Consider the following 23,147-nt stretch of genomic DNA (forward strand, 5'->3'; position numbering starts at 1 on the left):
TAACCCACAGTGACACATACTGCTGTAGGAACTCACTAGGATGTTCAGGTAGCTACAGAGCGACAAGTGACGAGTACATAACCCACAGTGACACATACTGCTGTGGGAACTCACTAGGATGTTCAGGTAGCTACAGAGCGACAAGTGACGAGTACATAACCCAGAGTGACACATACTGCTGTGGGAACTCACTTGGATGTTCAGGTAGCTACAGAGCGACAAGTGACGAGTACATAACCCACAGTGACACATACTGCTGTGGGAACTCACTAGGATGTTCAGGTAGCTACAGAGCGACAACCTAGAGTGGCACATACTGACTGCTGTGGAAACTCTCTTGGATGTTCAGGTAGCTACAGAGCGACAAGTGACGAGTACATAACCCAGAGTGACACATACTGCTGTGGGAACTCACTTGGATGTTCAGGTAGCTACAGAGCGACAAGTGACGAGTACACAACCCAGAGTGACACATACTGCTGTGGGAACTCACTTGGATGTCCAGGTAGCTACAGAGCGACAAGTGACGAGTACATAACCCACAGTGACACATACTGCTGTGGGAACTCACTAGGATGTTCAGGTAGCTACAGAGCGACAACCCAGAGTGGCACATACTGACTGCTGTGGAAACTCTCTTGGATGTTCAGGTATTTACAGAGAAGATGGCGTTGATTTTCTGACTATCCGTGATTAATTTACATCCGAAATCGTTGAATTAACGTACTAAATAAGCATGATACCGACACTTGTTCAACACTAAATCTTTTATGCACTTTTATTTTTTATTTTTTTTTATTTTATTTTTTATTTTTTTTTTATTACTGCGATCACATTGGGCCTTAGAATCATACCAAAAGTCATGGCCAATGGGGCAAGCAAGCTTACATTGCCAATTCCAACTGTTTCGACTATCTTCAAATGGGTTTCGGTAACCTCCACATTCTTACAATCGGCACTGGCCTCATCTAATGAACACTTGGATTCACACAGCATAAAGAACTGTGTTCGGATAGAGTTCCCACTTGGCACTCCGGCCGCAACTCAAAAAAGAGTAATGGGAAGATTGTCGCGGGCAGTGAAATTACAGGCGACCGGCTGCGCTCCCACGCCATCATGTTGTATTGTTGCAACCTGAGTGCTGAGCTGATGCTGACTGCCGAGAGCCGGGGGAGAATTAAAATTACATAAAACGCTGTCAAGGTCCTCGCCCCACAGTCTACTCTAAATCTGATTGCATTCCCGGCGCCGCCTCTACAGTAGTTGAGTGAAATAATCACTTCCCATATCAATACTGCAGAACGGACTAAAGTGTTGCGTTTGGAATACAGGAAAAGGTTTTTTTACATTGCATTTTCCCGTTCATATAGGCTTCGGACCTGAGTGAAGTGTTGGTCGAGTACAAGGAGACGTGAACCTACGACATCGTTGCTTTTTGGGTTTACAGTTCGTAGCGCTGCCGAAAGTCACGAAATCATAATGTTTAACTGTTTCTATGTGAAATTATGTGCATAAAGTGCTGACGTCCTCGGTATTTAAACCATGTTTTGACGGGTTTATTCGTTGCAACTGAATCATTTTGTACCATAAACTAAGTCACCAATTCATTAAGTTTGATTGTTTCGATGTGTAATATGCATGACGAGCTGGCGTTTTCGTAAATTTAAATATTTCAAGTGTATTGCTTGTTTTGTTCGCTGCAACTCACAATACAACATAGATACATTGTACATTATTTGACCATCAATTCATTCCAACGAGGCATTTACAAATTGCTTGAACAATATTCTTTGCTTTCAGGTTGATCCAATCTGTGCTGAAGTCGACTTCAAGGTACGTTTTAGATTCCTGTGCATTCATATCTCCTAATATTGTAATGTATTTAATTTTAACCAGATAAGGTGACCGGGTAAGGTGTTTAAAATAACATAGTTTATCAGCTTCTCACCGAGGTTCCCTCCATCGATGAATTTATTATACATCGATGGTTCCCTCACGCTGTACAGGAACTTCCACTACAACCAGTGATGCGAAGACTTGCAGCAATGTTTGAAATCACAAATTCTACACCATATATCTCCAAATACCAGCGTCCATCAATTATCCATACCTATGTTGCACACCCATACAAAAAACAACACTCCACTTCAATCCATATGGACACCTAGTTCCTTATGGGGATTATCGAATAAAACTTGTTTAAAGGTATTCTTTTCGAGGTTTGCAATAAATTGTGATTAGAGGTAATACAAAATCAAGAGTATTTTAAACATGAAACTTGTAATAAAAAGCGACTTTCCTTGGAGGGTCTTGTTATTGACGTACTCACTGTATCACATACAGTATTGTGTAGACACGCGAAACTCTTGCTTGTGAAACAATAACTGAAAAAACTAGAACATTTCTATAACGCACAATACATTTCTCAAAAAGGTTATCTCCCAAATCTGTCTACCCTTCCGACCCAATTGGGCGCAGCTGTGGTACAGCTACCGCCGCGCCCCCGCCCTACCTGTCGGATTAGGGATGGGACGGGGTGGCGACAAAAGAGCTGGAAATAGTTTGTTTCCGAGGAAGCGTAAGCGTGTCGGCTGTAAATATTTGGTCGGACTTGTCAACGCTCGGACAGTAGACGGTAGACAGTGGGTATGTTGGGGAGGAGGTGGGGAGTTACCGTTACAGCGCAGGTAGAGGTGGAAGTCTAGAGTTGCCGTGAGTAGTCACTCCGCCGCGCTACGGTCAGTCAGTCCAGTTCACTCCGAGTGATAAGTGCGTGGTGAACGTTATTGTGACTTGTGTTGTCAACCTTCGTTCAATAAACTTGCATACAGTGCGCGCATGATTTTCCATAGACCAGGAACATCAAAGGCTACTATTTTAAGGTTAGTTTTTTACTTGACAAGTCTTTGGGTTGTTTGGGATACCCCACGATTAGGGCAGTTTCAAAACTTGCATTTGACTTTGCTCGTTGTTTATTTACTTGTGAAACTTGTCTGTTGAAGGGGTTTCTTGTTGGTGTAATTTAATTTACATGTCTCGGTTGTAATAATGGTTTAATAAATGGAGACTTAGAACAACTTAAATTGTTTTGTATTCGTTCGCAATACAGTAATCGTTACGTTAATAACTGATTCGATTTCTAAGATTCAGTTTAGTGTATTTTGTAATTAGACATTTTTAACACTTTACTCTTGTGTTTGTGTTGATTTTTTAGTGCTTAGTACTTTAGTAGTCAGCAGCTGACCAAAAACACAGCAGTAGTCGAGCTCTTATCATTTAATGTTTTCAATTACAATTCTAGTCTTGTTAAGCTATTTTATGTTATTTTGTAGGACGTAGGGTTTTTATTTATTTAAACCTGTTTCATTTAAGATTTCATTCATTTACAGTCGTAATGGAAGTAAACATGTTGTATGATCAGAAAATGTTTATTCTTTGCTCGCTGATAAATGCTGCAAGGCATTATAACGGTTAATTTTGTAAAATTATTGCTGTAAATAATAATCGCAATTAGATATTTTATTGGACTGATACGTTATCTTAATTAGGCCTTTGAAAATAACTACACTTACAATTACAATCCAATAAATTGGTACTGTATCATATTAAATTAAATACGTATAGTATTGGTACATTCATAATATCGGTGATGTATTAAATAATTTATTGAACAATCAATACATTTAATACATTACAAACACATTTAGTACAATTAGTACATTTCAATAAATTTGCATAATAGTAATTTCACTTTTATTATTGGCTAATTTATAAAATAGAATAGGTAGGCCTACCTAATATTTTACTTTGGCGAGTAGATTTAATTTTGCTAATCAAATCAGTGTATCATTATAAATTTGCATAAAACGGATAAGTACTGCATTCTTAGCGTTTAATGAAGCTACGGAATCTTGTTTTTTGCGGTCCTTCATACCCTCTGTTTTGCAAGTTACTCGTTTTCCTACCCTTAGCAAAGGGATGAAGACAGAAAGAAAATTATAATTATAGTTTGGGATAGTTTTATAATTAAGAAATTTATTCTGCTTAGATTTGCGCTGTAATAATTTTAAAGCTACGTCAAGATTTTCAGGACGCATACATTACAGTAGAGTGGGTCTGGGTATTTTAAATGGAAGACGAGTGAAGGACGAGTGTTTGACATTTTTGACAGCCACTACTAAAATCAGCTGGCTCTGTAATCTTTAAACTAGTTTAAGTGTCGAACCACGAAAAAGCTTACAGCCCACGAAAATTTGAAGAGAAACGGTATGGATCATAAACAAAAAGATAAACAAATAACTTCACTGGCCCAAATGTCTTTACGAATTGTCGTAGCAGTCGGTTTAGATGTGTTTAACTTACAGTTCCGTTTGAAAAGTTAAGAGGCTTCATCAGTATTGTAGCCAAGCCATATTAGATTTTAGTCCCATAAGAGCAATGTTAAATTTGAAAAAAATACCATCATTTAAAGCAGTATGCCGGTGTTATTTATAAAGATATAGTTTTGAAATTGTATAATTATGTTCATAAACTACAAGTAGAGTACTACATTATGTAGAGTACTAGGGAGAATAAAGTAATGATATTTAAAATTTTTCTTTTTGTCTTTTCTTAATAAATAATTTGATTAAAGGCTTAACTAATAATCATTAACTTATTTAGTGGGGGGAAAATGGCAAAACTAAAATCTTCACTCCCTAGAGGACCACTAAACCTAAATTTTAACACCTCAATCATTATTTTATCACAACAGGTTTTTTTAGAAATTCTGTCACAAAGTTAACATCGCTTTTATGGGACTAAAATCTAATATTGCTACCACTGGGAAGACTCTTAATAAAAACATGTTTACTTTTGGGCCAGTGACATAGGCTAATAATTTGTTTATGTTTATGATGCATAAAGTTTTCGAACCTCTTCCAGTTGTTCACAATATGGCGAGTACTACGTCAAAGACAAAATAGTGCACTTCTTGCTCGCCTGTCGCTTGTGACTATTATGTACACTCCGCTTCTAAAGAACTTTTTACGATGTTCCGTAGACGTTGGGTTGCAATTATTCACTAGTCTACTGTACAAAATATTGCCGTTTCCAGCAATAAAAAACTAGGTTTAAACCCTATAGGGCCTATGTGTTGCTTATAGCCTGCCGGTTAGTGTCTCGCACTTTGGTGCAAGAGTCATGGGTTCGGTTCCCCCGTTTTACAAATAAATGGTGGATTTGATAGGTCTCACTAAAATCGTTTAGGATTTCTTATTAAATTAAAACGACAAAATAATAAAAAAACCTTTCACGATAATTACTGTATAGGCCCCAATGAAAAAAACTTTTACCGAAGTAAAAAATCTAATTTAGCATCGGATGTCAACTGAATCGCGAACCACGACCTCTCACAGTTAATGGCGCTTGAACTGGAAACATTAAAACCAATTGGAACAGCGACTTCTCACGTTCAGTTTGCCCCTTGACGACCCGACTGCCAGTTTTTGGCCCATTAACCGGCTAAACACAATATCGTGCGCACCTCATAACATTATCATGTTTTCTGCTATCAGACCGAGGCCGTAAACCGGGGTTATTTAATTACATCGAAAACAAAACAGGTGTCGAGTGCGGCGCGCGGCGCTGCCAGTGGTACCAACTGAAACAAAAACACCGGCTGCAGTCAGCAGAGTTGCCAACAAAAGGAACACAACCGGCGCAGCTGCATGGACTGATCGTCTACCTGCCACACAATTATATATCGGCTACTTGGGCTCCTGCTCCTGCGCTGTCGGCCGACATGTGTTTTGGAATCGCCCAATACTTGTACTTACGGTGCAATTGTTTTTGTAAAAAGATTTTTGGATATGCCCCAAATCTTTTGGAACGTGGTTGTTTCATATGCAAGAATATGAATTTATGTAGCCATTGGCTTCGTGATACTTATTTAGGAGACATATCAACTACATAGACCAGCTACCAGCTATAATCTAGTTTTTACTCAAATATAACTTAAGTTCGTTGGTAGATCTAGGTCATTCCCTCCCAATGTTAAAGTTGATGCCAGTTTTAGAATCTAAATATTAAAATAGACAAAGCAGAATAAGGTCCTCTGATGAGGTGTGCTGATGTGCTGATCACTTTCGGCTTCGACGATCACGCCCTTTTAACTAGATCAAACATATTTTAGCATATTTTATGTCACTTAGCATATCTATGGAACACAAGCTAAGGGAGTTGATCGAATATTGTATTCAACTACCCTACGTCTTACAGCTGATCAATATGGACTATCTGTAAAATAGGGAGGTAAAATAAACATGTGTTTGCGATAAGTTTAACTTTCTGTCAGTAAAAGAAAACACACGATTAATACGCACAGCTATCAAGTGACGCATTGATAAGCAGACCAGGATTACTCAGCGAGTGTGTAACATACGTTCCACCCCTTGTTTCCGGTGACCACATTCCTCAGAAACAACCGACATTATTTTCTCAGATGTGACTCATTATGGTATAATCTTCTCAGCACTCGTATGAATTAATTTGTCATAACTACTACAAAATTGGTCCTGGTGTTATATGGCAAATTAGTGCTTGGCAACACTCTGGAGAGAATTGTGCCACACTGTATACTTGTCGAACTTGTTTAGCTCGGTTTGCCAAAGTTCTATGCTTACTGAATCAATTTTAATAAGTTCCGTTAACAATTAGTGTTGTATAATTTATTTAGCCTTACATTTCGGACGTTCATCGGAGAGACTTTAACGGTAGGTTAGAACGGATGGCGCTCACTGAGTGCACCGGGCTATTGAACCATATGCTATTTTCATATTTTTCTTTACTGCAAACTGGTTCACGAATATAAATTGATTGATAATGCTCACAGTTTCACAAGATCTTGAAATATGTAATTGTAATCACTTACTGGAATCGGCTTTACACGTTTTGAACTTGTTTCATTCGATTCCATTTTAATAGCTTTAGTCAATACAATTTGTATATAGTGAATGGAATTGTTTCAGTATTATTACCCTAGTAAATACAGTTATCACAGGCAAAAATTCCTTTAAAAAAGAAACAAATAAAAATTAAGAAAATAAGCTGATAGAGGAATAGCCTCTTCAATGGAGTAATGAGCAATTTCTTTAAGATAATTTCCAAACTTAAAAATCAATTATGCCAATCGTTTTTTAATTACTTGGAATTAAACGTAAGAATCTTATTCCGACAAAGGTGGACTTTTTATTTGAAAAGAACAGATTGATGCGACTAACTTCTCTTATGGCGTCATTGTGGCATGACTGTGATCCGACTTTCCTTAGTAATAAGAGTAGTTTCAAAAATGGATGGAGCAAAGACAGTTAGCCTTTTCATTAGTCTTATCGTCGTTCTCAATATTCTTTGTTGTAAAATTATCGTAATCTTACGATTTAATTAAACAACTTACAGCGGTTGGCGACAGCCTCGTGGTGCCAGTGGAAACCGACTCCATCGCGCCGACGTCAGCTCTTGTGATACTATGTCACCTCTGGTGTTTGTGTTGTCGTTACCTGATACGTCTACAGTAGCCAGCAATCTTTCAACCCAGCCCTGGCTAGACGATGTTACGTAACAACAAAGACATAACACTCAATTCCACACTTTTTGGAACATTCATTCCAACAATATATAAATGGCCTCCCGCTCTGTACCGTACTGAGGAAAATCAGTAGTTCTTTGGTGGTTTGAAACTGTACCCAACAGTAAATGGTCTTGGATAAACATACATTATAGTTAGTAGGTGCTCAATTAATTACCTTCCAATTCACAATTTTGAGAATGTTCGATTTGATATCATTCCAACTGTATTTGGATCATGAGAATAGTTAGTGGGGTGTTATAGTTCAAAGCTGGACCAAACTGTAGGTTATGAATGATGAAAACATTAAATCCATAATAAACGTAAATGTGATCTTACTCCGCACCTCTCACGTACTGTATTCTTATGCCTCATATGTACACGAAATTCGTTGCCGCATAAGAGTAAGATGAAGAGTGTAACTTTAATCTTATACGTTTTCTCAAATATTTAAATATAAGTGCAGCACCTTTTCGGGTTTGTTTAATTCAGGAATGTATTTAATCCTAACATTCCTGAAACATCTCAAAGAACTCGTCATAAGATAGCGGCATCCTCGGCCCGTCGATACATCTTTTTGTTTATGCCCGTCTTAAAAATCCCACAGCCGCCGAACAGCGTGAAGTCGCGGTTATGTCCAAATTACAAGAAGTGCGCCCCCAATAAAATGCGGGAAAAGTATGGGGCCCAAGGTAGCGCTCTGCGGGACACCGACGTGCGACTCGGCGGCTCCCCTGAACACGGCCAGAGGCTTGTCACACAGATAAGTCATGTTGGATCCAGATCCAGTCTGTACTCGTGAGAAACCAGACACAAAAAGACCTGTTCAGTTTTCATATTGGTTTGGCTACACTAAAGCCAAACCATTACACTAAACATAAAAGGAAACGGAGGGAGGGAGAAGAGGAAGAAACATACACATATTTTTAAGCAAAGGGACACGGGAAGGAAACTGGAATATACGGAACTAGAACATGGAACAATAAGCGATCACGCAGCCCAACAATTCAGTCTGCTCATCACGCATTGCATCAAACCAGAAACCAGAGGGAGTTAACTTCTTTGGTGTGAGCAATGTTAATCACGTGCCTGCAAGCGCAAACGAAGATTTCGATTTTTCTCATTGTGTATTGTATAGAAGTATGTTATTTTAAGTAATATTATTAGCGATATTCTATTTTTGTTAAAAAGATACTTTTATTTTGTTACATAACAAGTTAAAGTTAAGTTTTTAATTTTTAAGAAAATGAAATCGTCACAGGCAGCAGCGACCTTGTAATCAGTTAAGTGGAAGACTGGACTCACTGATAAGATACTGATAAGTTTCTTTGTACACTGGCCACATGTACTGGATAAAGTGGCCAGTTAATTTCCAAGCCAATTTTGTATCCATTGTGTGTTTTTATTGGAGGAAATAAATTCATTATTTCATTTTCCTTTCCATTTAAATTCCTGCCTAGTTTATCCATAGCTCCTCTAGCTATAAGCTGTACGGGAAATGACTTGGCCTAAAGCTAAACAAAACACAATTATAAGGAAATGTTGGTTGAAGCTCTTTTGATGATTCGCGAAATTCTGCCACGTGTCGTGTCTCATCCAGTTCAGCAGCATACATTCCGTAGCATTCATCAGTAAAATTCCTGTGTGTTTCCTATCCGTGTCCTTCCCTATGTGAAGACCAGGCTTGAGTGATTTATGGCTAATGTTCCAAAATCTGCATACGCTTTTGCGTACTCAGTACTCTATTTGAAATATGTTTGAACAGTGGTCAGTATTGGTTTGATGATTTAGACGGGTGATATGCGGGATGTATTACATGATGTCGAGTTCGGACTGCATTCCACACCTCGCTCCTGTCTACTCCTCCCTCCGTCTCTACCCGCCTCTCATCGTTTCTCTTTTTCCTATTGGATCTCTTTTATTAAGAGTCTATCTTCTTCGGGACCTGGCTTTGGTGCTACCGCCTCACTTGAGATTTCTGCTGCGCAATCGTTCAGTCTGGCCCGTAATTTAAAAAAAAGTCATTACTCAGTTTTTTTAACGATCATTTTGTCGCAACATGATTTTGAATATACTTGACAATCTATAAAAATCTAAGATGAAAAAACTTTTTACCCCCTCATACTTAATATATTTTTGACCAACTACACATTCATATTTGTGGTGTAAGGTGGCATCAGTTTCTTAGTGAATTTCTTGACATGTAATATTGCAGAATTTAACTCTGGAATATTGATGTAGTTGACTATTCATTTAGCATATCATGGTCTTCAATTACGACTTTCTAGCAATATATTTGAGTATCCTGTAGTTACGCTAATGTGACGCAGTTAACTGTTCAGCTGAAAGTCTACAACTAGCGATTTATTTGCGGAGGTGGAGGTGGCACTTACTCATCCTAAATTCTTGCAGCAATATAATAAGAGGGAAACACTTTTTGGAGATGGTGTAACTAAACTAAATTCCCCACTTACTGGTTTTGCAGGTTACTGTAGTTGCTAGATACGGTATCCGGGTGTTACAGTGACCAGTGACGTTGACGATCTGATCCATTATGTATACATCGCCCACGACAGTCTCAGCCGCAGAGTGGGCTGAAAGGCGCCAACCTCTCCATTTCTGGCACTCGCCTCTTGCATGGCTATTATTGTCTAGCTGCCGTTCATTGATGTGTCATCACGTCGTGCGTTTGACGGGTGGGAAATAGTGAGAAGTTTGAATCGGCAATTGTGTCCAAGAGTAAAACAAACGCACAAAACCATCACTTTGTCTGGTCAGTATTGAGAATTATTTTCTATCGTCGTTCGCTGTAATTGCGTTGATTCTAGTTTGAAATACACGTTTTGTAGACTTATAATTTATACAGTACATGACAGTTGACAATAAGACGTATAGATAATTGCCGTATATAGCAAGTACGACTGCGAGACTGAAGATCATTAAACTACCTATACCGTAAAAGTGTATAGTATATACGACCTGTGGGTAATACCAGAGACGATACAACCTAAGACCCTACATAATTGTATGAGTTGTAATTAATACAGTTAGTAATAGGGCCTCAAAACTGCAGATATGTCTCGCTGAGAAGCAAGACTGTAAGAGTAAGAACAGAATGAGTAAGAGTTGGGGTGTAGCAATTACAATGACTTGCAACCACGCCGAATTAACGCAAGGTAAAATACTGTTTTTGTGTTATGATTACCGAGCTGTGAGTATACCGGTAACCTTTTTAAGGAGGATCACTCTGTATTGTGTTTTTTTTACCCACACACGTGTTACCTGCAGTAAGCAACAAACTTGAAAGCTGTCTATAGCATTACTGACAACCTCACCCCATAGACTGTTTCGTCATTGTGTCTTCGAAGCTCCCAATGGACTGGAGTGTCGGCCGCCGAGAAAAGTAGAGTCAATTTAGACGCATTCCTAGCTGAAACAGAAAGGAGAATGAAGGTCGGACCTGCCGTGACTGTCGAGAGTGGAGGTGCGCAAGAAGTGGCCACTTCCGCCGTCCGACATGCGCGGTAATAACGCATGCGCAACGCACCGCGCATCTCGATCGTTGCCGTAATTAATCCTTTGTCAATACCGGGTACAAATTGCGCGCTCATATCGCCCGCTCGTTACCCGGGCATGTCACTATTCCGTCCTGCCTTCCCACGGCCGCCGCTGTGTTCTTAGCGACTGTCTGAAAATGTGGCACAAGAAATGAGTAGTGGCATTTTTATGGGTTGGATTAAATGCTCAACTCGGCCACCTATCTTGTTGCCGGTATTGTCCGGCTGCGTCTGCTACGACGTCGGCGTACGTTCTTTTTGTTTGATATTTTAGTGCGAAATAAGTGTTAAGTACATACAATACATACAAGTGTTAGGTATATGCTTGCTGCGGGTGTTGAAATAGTGGTAGCCTACAGTATAGGTGTCAATAGAAAAACATGAAGATTTTGGTGGGAAAATTTTGAAGAAGTTATGAGAAAAAGCTATTTTAATTTATTCAAGCAGTGCTTAAAGAAGGTGACGCACGTAATTAAGCTGAATGGGAATTCAGGATGAATGTAAAATGGAGTGACATTATCAGTTGAATCTGCTCTTGATTAAGTCAGTTGTTTCTTAATACAGTGTGACCACTTATTAAAAGCCACGATCATGTCCAGTTTCACCCAAACTGTAAAATGGCTCTAAATCATATATTTCGATTTGAATAGCTCAATACAAACTTGTATTAGTTATATATTATTTCCTACAACTGTTTTGTTTCCGAAAACCATTTTTAATGTCCACAAATAATTTTAATATGCTGGAAACCTAAACTCGCTACTTGAGGCTGTTGACGAAAGACGTGAAATAGTGAATGTGTTCAGTGTTCCTCCATCTGATAGATCACAAATACGTGAAACATTCAAAGCAATCCGTCGAACGATGTTAGAATTTACATCCGTCAGAGCCAATTCCAATTTCATGCATCGGAAAGCCAAGCCATCGCTGGCTGCCAATTTCCTCTCCTCATCTGTGGCTGTGATTGCCGCAGACCGCGGTCGGTCATTATTATCCGCCTATCGTTATCCTCCAATCACATGTGGTTTGGTCTGACGCCGCCGCCGTCCGATGCCTCGCAACTCACACCTTCCGCCGCCCCCGCCCCCGCCCCCGCCTCCAAGCTATCTACTCTAGAATCTCATCGGACTTGCAGCTTAAGTTGGCTAAAGCTTTATAAGATTCTCAGTCTTAATGTGGCAGTTTTCCCCAATTAATCGTATCTGACAGTAGGATAACTTTGCAAAAGGAATGAATGCAAAATGTTTCAGTTCTAAACAATCTTGTGAAGATCGATTCAGGAATTTAAGGTTCAAATAGAGCATTATGAATGGAGAAAGTACATTGGGGTCATCTGTTAATAGTCTCAAAGATCAACGGTCAACCAATCAAAGAGAATTCAGCATACGGAGATTCGAGTTTAATGCATTCTTGATAGGTTACATTAGAAATAAACAACATACTGCATCTAGTAGTATCCTTTATCAGAAAGCTTGATTAGAGAGCAATCGAAACACAGATGGTATAGTAGGTCACTATGGAGGAAAGATTTGATAAATCAGAAGGAGGAATTAGAAAACAATCTAAAAACGTATGGTGCAGTAGGGGATTCTATGGAGGAGAGCTTTGTAAATCAGAAGGTGCGATTAGAGAGCAATCTAAACACGAATGGTACACTAGGCTATTCTATGGATGAGAGATTTGTAAATCAGAAGGTGCGATTAGAGAACAATCTAAACACAGATGGTAAGGCGATTCTATGGAGGAGAGATTTGTAAATCAGAAGGTGCGATTAGAGAGCAACCTAAACTCAAATGGTACACTAGACTATTCTATAGAGGAGAGATTTGTAAATCAGAAGGTGCGATTAGAGAGCAATCTAAACACAGCTGGTAAGGCGATTCTATGGAGGAGAGATTTGTAAATCGGAAGGTCCTATTAGAGAGCAATCTAAACACAGATTGTACAGCAGGATATTCTATGGAGGAGAGATTTGTAAATCAGATGGAGCGATTAGAGAACAATCTAAACACAGAAGGTACAGTAGACCAGTCATCGGGCAGGAATCTGGGCGCCTGCCAGCCAGCGTCTGCTATGTTAATGCTCTGTACGACCAGATCGACAATAGGATCACGCTATACTGCCACCATTATCTGCCTAATCTGAGATAATTGACGGCTTGCAAGTGGGAACTCGCCTGTCGGCTATTATAGAATCCTCATCACCATCGAATAAAATCGGTCGTAAGCCCCGGGTGTAATCTCTTACTGGGATATAATGTGTGGCTCACTCGCCTTGTTTAGGGACTGGTCGCTCGTTTATGAAGATTAGTTGTGAAAGTGATCAAGATTGGATTTTAAATCCACAGCCATTGTACAATAATGAAAGAAGTTATTGTTTTTTTTCTTTTACACGTGACTATACGCCGTGCATCATCTTGTCATCTTAATGCATTTGTCAATATGTTTTTTCTCGGTTTATGTTCGAATTGTTTAAAATTGGAAATTTATTTTTTTAGTATCATCATAGACGTAGCTCCAAATTTCAATTACGAAACAATCTTTTGACAAAAATTGAGTGTGTTTAGAAAAATAAACATAAAACTAAATGCAGGGATAAAACATTTCCGAGTATACCTAACAGGGAAAAACAAAATTATACTTGGAAAACTCCTTCGCCAGCCATAGTCTCATTACCTTCATTTGTGTACTTTACCAGTGTTGCTTTAGCTTTTGGGTTCACTAAGGTCAACATTGTAGAAATTCACACGATGACAAGTGTTCCGACGTAAATTGTTCCGAAAGTTCGTCACGGTTTTCACCATGATTCCCGCAGTTAGCATAATGACGCCGATACAAGGACGCAAAGGCGCCGCGGCTCGGCCCAAACCCTCCCACATAAATCTGGGTTTCGGCCGGTAATTCCATATGATTGGCCGGTGACTGATGGTGCAGCAGGTCTCGTTGGGCACTTGTTTGTTTTTCACTCCGGTGTCGTGGAAATTGCGGAGCGGCGGCTGCGAGCTGCGAGCGCGGCTGTGGGCGCGTGGGTATACAACCGGTTACCTCTAGCTGCCAGAGCGCTTCCCCCACCAGAGTGCGCGACCCGCGGCCGCGACACGCCGTGAATCAGCGGCGACAATTGCCTTAAATCTCAATTAAACCGGCTACCATTCTTCAGCGCTTTGTTTCGTAAAGGTCAGACGTCTTTGGTGCGGTTGGGCCAGAGTTAGATATCGATAGATATAAATTTAACTGGGGGAAATCTGGCAAGCATTAGGCCCTACAGGCTACAGTGAGCACTGATGCTCACCAGAAGCAGTGATTATGAAATTTAGAACGGAATCGCTACATTATAAAATGCAAAAGCTGTTGTCAGAATAAAACGGGCATGCTTATCATAGAGCTTGCACCATTGACTGTACACGTAGACATCCAGCTATTACGGTGCAATACGTGAACAAACCCGTGTACAGTGCAGCGATGGAATCTATATATCCGTAAATCGCATTACCATTGCTGAAAATGGCGGCCAAAGTTAACCAGAGTGATAATATTCAGTGATAATATAGCAGAACTTCTTGGGTGAAGTGGCAACAAAAGTGAGCTCGCCTCGGCTGTCAACAAAATTAGGAAGTCACCCCCTGTCAGATCCTAGCCCAGATCGTTCATCGTTTACCTTGAGATTTACTTTGTAGCAATGCATCACATCGTTGGTGTCATTGATTTGGTGGTATCTACCGATGCTTGGTTAAAGATTCTGTTTGTAAGACAAACATCGCTACAGCAGCACACTCTGGCGGTGGTTTATTCTGAAACTCGCTTAACATTTTAATGGTAGGTCTGCTTCTCTCTAGTCAAAGTTAATAATCGATGTTTATTCTGTAAACCCATACATAAAGGAATTATGAATATGGTCAAATTCGTCTCGAACTTTCCTTCCAATTGCTGACATGAAGATATTCGCTTGACCAGCAGCACAGACAATATAATACTTTAATGCAGACGGTCAGCTGGATCTGCGCTAGGCGCTGTTTCATGATGCGGCTGTATTGCCGCGCCACTGTAGCGGAAGACGCGAAGCGTTTCCTCCTCGAGTGGCGCCGTGGGATTCTATTTAAATTTGAATGAACGCGCTTTTATAGTCTGATTTTTACCGGAGTGCGGCTGGAGTTCAGACCTACCTGCGAGGGACCCGACTCACGCACGCACACTCACCACCGTCCTAATTGCCTGAAAGCCCCGATCCCCTATTCACTTAACATCTGTTGTATGATACCTCAAAATTGCAATTCGTTTGATGTTAGATATACAGTAAAATGGTTAGTGTTAATAAATTTGTTGTTTAATTCAATGAAAAATGAGTCCAAACACGAAATGATTATGACAAGTAGCTAGCTAATAAAAGCGTGTTAAAATATTCGTAGCTTTTACACTTTGTAAGCAAAATATATATTGTTTGGTATCATTTTACTAAGCATTTTGAGCTGAAGTCAAAAGCGTCACCAGATTTTATAACAAACGTAAAATTAAAAAATTGATAGTTTAATTTCCGGGAGCCAGTGATGACTCGCGCGGCAGGACAATGGTCCGTCCCACGTCCGTCCTAATCCCTTGCGTCTGTGTGTGTGAGGCCTGCGTGTGTGTGAGTAGAGTCGACCCTTCAGCCAGCCGCTTTCCGTCAGCAATCACACTATAATGAGATATTTCTCGAAAACTATTTAAGATATCTTTATGAAAATTGGTGTACAGTTTTAATACGTCATAATGTATTTAAGGAAAAATAATCATAAAAAAATATGATCCTGTTTCAAAATTGCTGTGTTTTAGCGAATTTCCCATACATAGAATAAGCTATTACCGTAGTACTTATCGTAACACCTGGACCTGGGACCGATTTATTTTTCGTTTTGAGGTCCCTAGAGTAAAAAATCACCAACCGTTCAAATTCATATAAAGTGTGTAAATAAAGTCTTGAAATAGATCTGTATTTTTTAAACCGAAATAGATTAAAATATTATGTTTGTGGCATTGAATGTTAACAAAGGTTCCGTTTTTTTACATCAAAAATATTGTTAACCCCCCTAACAGGGTAGGTGGGGGTAGGGGTGACTTATTGTTTTCAAATAGCAACCCCTATTGAGTGACCCCTCATTTTGAAGGATTTATCAAAAGAAACATAATGACGCAAACCCTTGGTGGATATCTTACCCCTAGCCAAAATGACAGGTATTTCAAAATGCGATTTAATGTATGTGAAAAAGCAACAAATTCAAAAATATAAAAACAAATCTGTATTTGTAAAACCGAAATGATAGAAATATACTGTTTGTCGATTTAATTGTTAACATAAGTTCCGCAATTTTTTCACATCAACAATATTTTTTAACCCCTTTAACAGGGTAGGGGTGGGGGATCGAAAACTATTTAAGATATAAATTAATTTGAAATAAAAACTTCACCAATATTTCTGAATTTATTGGTGGAGTTTTTATTTCAAATTTATATTAATTCCAATATTACCAGTTCTTCTTGAAGATATTTAAGATAAGTTTATGAAACTTGGTATACAGTTTTAATACGTTATAATGTATTTAAGAAAAAATAATCATTGAAAATATATTTCTGTTTCAAAATATGGGTATTTTAAACTTTATATCTTTAATTACAAAAAACCTGCTGATTTTATGAAAAAAGCCATGGACACTTTTATTTAACATTTAAAATACCCTATCAAACGCCACCAAGTTTTAAACGATCCCATTACAAACAGCTGAGAAATTAGGATATTTAGTTGAACTGGTCAGGTACCTGTTTTATAATACACACCGCACTACAAGACTACAGGTTAAAAGTTGTGACTTGTAATTTCCATTATATTTGCAATTTTGAGGTGTGAAAAAGTGTCAACAAGTCTGGACTTTGAAAATTTTCTTGGTAACTGTTATTTGTACCGATATAAAATAATGTTTGATTATTTTATGTTGTAATATTGTTCATAATCAAAAGTTGATACCCACGTAGTGTGCCAGAATTTAGACAGTGTTGCCATATCTCAAGCCGTTTTCGAGATATAAGTGTTTTTAAACAGTTTAATGGACTCAGAAAATTTTGAGGTGTGGAAAATATATGTTATTGGAAAAATGTTATCTGTCCGTCTATAATACTCAAGATGGAATTTTACGCCATCTTATCTAGGAAAACGAGAGTACTTATCAAGATCCACGTCATTTTAATGTGTTCACTGGATTGGCGAGAGTGTCTTTAGCCTTTAAAATATGGCCTCACTACTTTGTAAATAAAATTCCGGACGATCATATTTTAATCGCTAAAGACACTCTTGCCAATCCAGTGAACACATTAAAATGACTTGGATTTTGATAGGTACTCTCGTTTTCCTGGAGAATATTGCGTAAAATGCCATCCTGAGTGTTACAGACAGACAGTAGACAGACAGACAGACAGACAGAAATAGAGATAAGACTTGTTTCAGCTTCTTTAATATATAAAACGTAAAAATAACCTAAAAATATATAATTCTGAGCAATGTACAGACAAAACTCTAATTTTATGTATATAGAAGATTAATAATCTATGAAATAACGAACAGCTGTTCAGAACAAGATTATTTTTTCTAGCTGTAACTGATATGTTTACAAATATGATGTTTACAAATACCGCAACCATTTTCGATCACGTTTTGAAAGCAAATCCCAACCAAGTGAGATTAAAAACGTTTTACTTACATAACGGATTTAATTAATGGCAAGTGCAATGTAAATGAAATTAAATAACTAGGCATCATCCAGGTTAGGAATCAGAGATTCTTTGTGTATATAATTGTTCTTGAGTTTTGGTAACCAGAAAGAAGACCTTGAATCAGTGTTGTATACGGCTGGGAAACTTAAATTTATTAATGATCGTCACCAATAGCTTAGAAACAAGGTTTCCAGTCATTGACGGCGCTTCAATGGCGGTTGTGTAAAGTGTTAAGTAAAAAATCACCACTGCAGTGGGTGATTGTAACAGATGTTTACGGATGATGCTTAACTCGCTTTTCCAATGTGTCACTTTCTGTTCCTACCATTGACTATATGTACAGGGTTAGTAAAAAGTCTGGAGACTCCCTGTTAATTTTTTAACGGTCCATACTAGAAAACCCAAACTCGGCACACCTTTATGGCATGTTATGAAGTACTTTTTGGGCATAACCACTACTTGGTGTACATCCTAAAAATGGGGGATTTTGGGGGAAACTCGGGAATTTCAAAAGGTAAGACCCATCAATTGACCAATTTTAAACATATGCTAGAATTCTTTGTTTTTTTACATATACGTCGTTATTTTATAACCATCATGGCAACCTATAAGGCCAAAGTTAAAATTTAAAAACGTTGAGTTTCTTTAAAATTATACAGGCACTAGCTGTGTGCCCGTTCTACGTACGGGGATCTTTTAGTAAGTTGAAACCTTCAACATTTAAATTCAGAACAGGAGTTGGTTTGCATATTTAGTGTGCATTTTCCAGATATGCTGGCAAAACTATTACCACAGACAATATAATACTGTAATAGGTTTCCGTGGTCTGTGCTATTACTTTATAGGAATACATATAAACCTTCGCAAATACAATATCTGACGGTTTACAATGTTTACAAAACGAATGCTTTGCAATTAAATGTCACCCTATCGTGTTAGTCTATATTTTATATCCAATGGTAAAAAATTGCCTCAAGGTAGGCCTATAATTTAAAATACATTCCACACTGTTTAAAAGTAGTTAAAATACTACCCCAACCTCACCATGCACACTTTATTCCGGTTGAAATTTTCATTAACAAAGGTGCTCTTGTCTTTTCCACGAAACACTGAGATATAAGGACATTAATGCGATACCAACATACATACACACACACAAACACAGAATTGAATTAGGGGATTTGCTACGCTTTAACCAACCAAAGCAAAGTATTTACAAAATAATTATTTGAAATGTTTGATAGTGTCGTCAAATTTTATGATAATCGTATTTAGGCCTACTTATAGTGCAGTGAAAATGCCGTATGGAATGACAATTTATATTTGCTTTGCTTAGTCCGAAAATGACTCGAAATGTTGTTGAAATTACGGCATAAATTATGAAACGAAGTACAAAAGAAGATTTAGATGGGTAATAATGTACAATAATTATTCACTTCAAATATTTATCATTGCCATATTATTTTTGTTTTCACGAAAATATTCATCATGGTTATTGTTATATTTATTATTTACTAGCTGTTGTACCCGTGCTTTGCAACGGGAAGAGGACACAAAAGAAACATTTTAATCTTTACATCTGTTGCATTAATAGTTACACATCTGCCAACCCTTTTAGAAACAAAATTCAACTTTTATAGCCTTAATAGAAACGTTTAAGTTATGACTTTTAAATCTGGTAAGTAGTGGATACCACCATTTTGGTTTTGATTAATAATTTTAAATCTTGTCTAGGCTGATGTGAGAAAAAACTTACCAAATCTTCAAATAAAACTTTTACATACATGATTTACCTTCATCCCCCTTAATTACATATCTTTTCATTTATTATTGACATTTTAAATTTCAATTTTGAAGTTGCAAAAACACTAATTATTAAATTTAAATGAACATTTTTTTTAAATTTCACTCTTCTTTAAAGAAAAATCACAAAGCCTTCCATCTTCAGTTTCTTCACTAACAATAAATCATTAGCAAAACTAAGTCAGCTGTTATAAACCTTAGAAATATTGCTGTTCCTTATCAATACAGTCTTTTGAAATATTAAAGAAACTATATCTATAGGTACCTACTATAAAAAATTGCAAACAAATTATTTAGCATTAAAGACAAGAGACAAATATAATATGGTTATCAGGGTATCAAGGACTAAAAAATGTAATAGCAAATACAGTATATGTTGCATTGCATCTCTGATTCTACTACAGTATACAAAAATATCAACAAACAACTTAATATATAAAACAGTTCTTTTAAGACCTTCTACCATAGACCATATTGCCTTTACATTTTCACACTTACCATTAAGTAAACATACTAACAGATATTTCATTGATTTTAAAAACAAAAGAACACTGTGTACTGCCTTTGACTATTAATACAACAACTGTATCAACTTATGTATCCAATAGTCAATGGTACTGCTTAGTTTTATGATATTTTCCTTGGTTTAATTTAATCAGTGGTGTGGCAAAACCCAAATAATAAATGTATCAAATAAAGTAAATGTTAACTGAAAGCTATTTTAAGATAAAATAAGAGTATTTTTTTAATACCATTTGATAATTAAATATAGTTACACATATACAATATATTTTAGAAAACAAAAATCATCGTAAAATTTGGTTATTGATGATATTCTTTAGTTTAATTTAAGCATGGGTTTAGCAAAACACAATAACTTAATGTACCGTACCTAAATATTGTACATATAAAAAACAATGTGATGTGCAAGTTATGTTAAGTTAATCAAACACATGTTAAGCAGTTAGAATTTGTTTAAAGTAGCCTCCAAATTCACACAAAACATCTATACATTGTAATTTTCATACTGTTTCCATAAAAACATACCAATAACATTATTTTCATAACTTAGACGCTTTAAAAAATCCAAAGCAGAGCCAGAGTTGATACAGCAACGGTTATAGAATATTTTTTCCTATAATGATTGACATAGTTTTAGAATAAATAATCCATGATAAAAGGTTAGATTAAAATAAGCCTACCTCATTAGTTATGGAAAATATTATATTTAATTTCTTTGAATCAGCTGTCTGAAATTGTGAAATATGCAGTTTAGCAGTTCTTTTTGTTTACATTTAAATGTCAAAGCAAATGTAAACAAACATTGTTAGAGTTATCATCGCAGCCATGGAGACCAATCAATATTTACTTTTAAAATGTTCACCTCAGAACTTTTAAAGCCAAAGGGGCAAAGCCTACGGTCAGTATCGAAATGTGAATAGTCCTATAATGGTTCTTGGTATGATAGCTATATTTTTGTAAAATTTAAGCCCAGTTGGTTCAGTAGTTTTTGCACCTATTAGTAATACACATACAGACAGACACCATTGGATTTTTATATAATAGTATAGAGTATAGATTATTTCCTAGATTGGTCAATGTGACATTTATTGTATACATATTTTCATTATTATTGTTATTCAACCAACTTGTGTATTTACTTCTCGTTACTCTAAGTTCTTTCTTTGTCCAAGTATTTGCATGTACTGTATTCTTATTATTGTTACTTTTGATATTCGTTTTATTTATAGGCTATTTAGTCATATTGAGCAATTAATTGAGTAATCCAACTGTAAAATTCGTGTGATTCCGTTGGCAAATATATAAATAAGTAAATAAATACAAAGGCCACAAAACATTGATACGTTAACAACGTAAAGCTTTAAAAATTCATGATGGCTTGTTAAAAAAATCGTTCACTTAATGTTTTATCTTATTCATAGTAAAAACTAACATTTTGTAGTCCATACAGAATGACACAATGACAGACAAACAGACAGACAGACAGAAATTGAGAAGACTCGTTTCGGCTTTCTTAGGCTATGAAACGTAAAATTAACCAAACACTGCATGATTCTACGCAATGTACAGACGAAACTGTAATTTTATTTATATAGAGTATCAAAAATTTAAATTTTTTGGTCTTAAATCTTCCGCATTCCTATTTGTGGAAACAAAGCATCTTGGAAAGTTTGGCTAAAATAAGTTAAGCCATTTTGAGTGATTTGTGTTTTTGTTTTGTGTCTATGGAAGTTTGTATTGAAGCCGATCCCAACGAGCTTCGCTTCGCTCCTCTCTATTACAGTACTACAGACTGAATAAAATTTATTGCTAAAACTTTTATTGCTGAAATGGGGTAGAATATATGCATAAGATAGTCAGGTTTGCCCCTTTTACAACAAAAAATTATAATATTTCAGCTATTTTTTATTTGATCTTTTTGAACTTGGTATCGTTTGATAGATAATTAAAAATGCTAAAGGATAATTAAAATAATACTAATTAAAATAATAGATAATTAAAATTGTACTTGGAATATTTTCAAAAAACCAGCCAGTTTTGACTAATTTAAGCTTAAATGTTTTAATGGCCATCATTTTGAAATTGTAGGTTGAATCTAGATGAACTTTTTTTCTAACACGGGTCTTTTCTACCTTAACATGCATACCAAGTTTCATAAAAATCAGTAAAAAACATTAAAATATAAAAAAGTGTATGTCAAAAATACAAAATGGCGGATATTTGGGTAACGAAGCAATTTTAGAAAAAATTATTCTTGATTTTCTCTTTATTTTTACCCAAGGAATCACTAGGTAAAATATGTCCCCCACCTGTTTTGAACACCATGTTTAATTTATTGCTAAACTTCGTCGCAAATGTGATTAAAATAATCACACAATGAAAAATAAATGCTGTCCGCAGGCAGATGCATGCACGGGTAGTCGTAGGGAGTACGGTATCGGTGAACCGCGCGAGTTGTGTAGGAGGAATGATAGACGAGAATTTGGCGTTGAGTTAAACTGCTAGTGCTGCAATTAATTGCAAGCCAGCGACCGCCGACCATGCCGGCGACTGGCGAGGCGAGCGCGAGACTGCGTGTTTCCTCGATTCTCCGCTAGAGGCAGGATGTGACGGGGCCCTACGCATCGCGCAGTGATACGTCTGGGTTTCCATTGTCTGTGCCAGCAGCATCAGCAACGGTCTCGCCTGCACTAACATACGCTGTGTAATTGTGAGCGTTTACTCTCCGCCAGCTCTGCATAGCTATGCAAATGGGATGCAGTAATTTTAAACTGATTGTCCAGTTGTGTAATTGATGCAATCTGCAGACGTTACGACCGCCTCGGCCTGCTCATGACAAACGTCTGGAGTTACCTGCAGATCCTGTATCATGCTGGTATCATGCGGGAGTTGTGCTGTAGTACAGTCTGTGCTTGATCATGCACA

At 37.3% G+C, this 23,147-nt stretch overlaps 1 protein-coding gene across 6 annotated transcripts in view; it reads left to right on the forward strand.

Moving 5' to 3' along the window:
- Positions 1–23,147, forward strand: part of LOC128987531 (interference hedgehog-like) — a 115,262-nt gene that overhangs the window by 28,109 nt on the left and 64,006 nt on the right. For 5 of the 6 annotated variants that reach the window (XM_054408420.1, XM_054408424.1, XM_054408422.1 and 2 more), the window contains exon 2: positions 1,801–1,833. The gene's annotated coding sequence lies outside the window, so the exon portion shown is untranslated. Of the gene's footprint in view, positions 1–1,800; positions 1,834–2,681; positions 2,883–23,147 lie in introns of those variants that run through there. The other variant, XM_054408419.1, reaches the window with a different exon arrangement.

This window comes from Macrosteles quadrilineatus, unplaced genomic scaffold (assembly GCF_028750875.1).
Source record: "Macrosteles quadrilineatus isolate MER2022 unplaced genomic scaffold, UCM_ALF_1.0 Scaffold_2__2_contigs__length_208266976, whole genome shotgun sequence".
Lineage (NCBI taxonomy): Eukaryota > Metazoa > Arthropoda > Insecta > Hemiptera > Cicadellidae > Macrosteles > Macrosteles quadrilineatus.